The sequence below is a fragment of the Rhincodon typus genome, chromosome 38 (genome assembly GCF_021869965.1).
Source record: "Rhincodon typus isolate 14 chromosome 38, sRhiTyp1.1, whole genome shotgun sequence".
In the NCBI taxonomy this organism is placed as follows: Eukaryota; Metazoa; Chordata; class Chondrichthyes; order Orectolobiformes; family Rhincodontidae; genus Rhincodon; species Rhincodon typus.
In genome coordinates this window covers 4,005,497-4,006,826 of record NC_063369.1, presented here as the reverse complement: position 1 = coordinate 4,006,826, position 1,330 = coordinate 4,005,497, and the positions used below count along the sequence as shown (strand labels likewise).

The 1,330-nt window shown below is 47.6% G+C and overlaps 1 protein-coding gene across 5 annotated transcripts in view; it reads right to left on the bottom strand.

Annotated features, from left to right (window-relative positions):
- The window catches only part of LOC109924616 (prostaglandin E2 receptor EP1 subtype-like), a 21,190-nt gene that overhangs the window by 8,126 nt on the left and 11,734 nt on the right, over positions 1-1,330 (bottom strand). Inside the window, exon 1 of one of the 5 annotated variants that reach the window (XM_048618082.1) lies at positions 564-639. The exons of the other annotated variants lie outside the window; for them this stretch is intronic. The gene's annotated coding sequence lies outside the window, so the exon portion shown is untranslated. Of the gene's footprint in view, positions 1-563; positions 640-1,330 lie in introns of those variants that run through there. 5 annotated transcript variants of the gene reach the window in all.

Here is a 1,330-nt window from a genome sequence, read left to right as displayed (position 1 = left end):
TGTGTGTGAGAGAGAGTACTCTGTGTGTGTGTGTGAGTGAGAGTGTGTGTGGACGGTGTGTGTGTGTGGACGGTGTGTGTGTGTGTGGGTGTGTGTGTGTGTGAGTGAGAGTGTGTGTGGACGGTGTGTGTGTGTGTGTGGGTGGGTGTATGAGTGTGAGGACTGTGTGTGTGTGTGTGGGTGTCTGTGTGTGAGTGTGAGGACTGTGTGTGTGTGTGAGTGAGTGTGAGGACTGTGTGTGTGTGTGTATGTGTGTGGGTGTGTGTGTATGTGTGTGTGAGTGAGAGTGTGTGTGGACTGTGTGTGTGTGTATGTGTGTGAGAGAGAGTACTCTGTGTGTGTGTGTGAGTGAGAGTGTGTGTGGACGGTGTGTGTGTGTGTGTGTGAGTGTGAGGACTGTGTGTGTGTGTGTGTGTGTGGGTGTGTGTGTGCGTGAGTGTGAGGACTGTGTGTGTGGAGTGACCCTTTGGCTGAAGTTATTCTCTTGGAATCTGGCCACTCATTTGTCTTTTTTCAACTGTTTTCCTGTTGTGAACATGAGTGGATTATACTCTCAAACACACCTTTTTCCCGTTTACAGCCAGCCACTAGGGAAAGAGTTATCTGGGCAGGAGATACGTGTCAACATTAATCTTTAATCAGTTCTGTCGTGTGGCTGTAGGTAGCTGTAAAACTCTGCTTGAAGTGATGGAAAGACACAGCTGCAGCGAATGTACTCTGGAAAGCAGCCAGAGTTTGGCTCACCTCCAGGGCTTGAAGTGAAATTCAGGCAACATTCTGCAACAAAGTGGATACCAAACCTAAGTGGATGTCATTGCAAACCCAGAAATTTGATGGCATTGGGTCTAAGCAGAATGACCCGGATATACAACACAGAAAGAGGACATTCAACCCAAACAGTCCATGCTGATGTGCCTCGTCCCATCTTTGCTCATCTAAACCGACCCTTCTCTCTCAAAGAAGTTTCCCATCTAAAAATGTTTCTGATGTTGACTTCATAGAGGAGTGGGTACCAGATTCTCCCCACTCTGTCTGTGTGTGTGTTTGTTTCTGTGTGTGTGTAGGTGTGTGAGTGTGTGTGTGTGAGTGTGTATGTGTGTGTGTATGTTTGTGCTTGAGGACTGTGTATGTGTGTGTGTGTGTGTGTGTGAGTGTGAGGACTGTGTGTGTGCGTGTATGTGTGAGTGTGAGTGAGTGTGAATGAGTGTGTGTGCATGAGGACTGTGTGTATGTGTTGGTGTGTGTGTATGTGTGTGAGAGAGTGTGAGAGTGTGAGAGTGTGAGAGTGTGCATGAGGACTGTGTGTATGTGTTGGTGTGTGTATATGTGT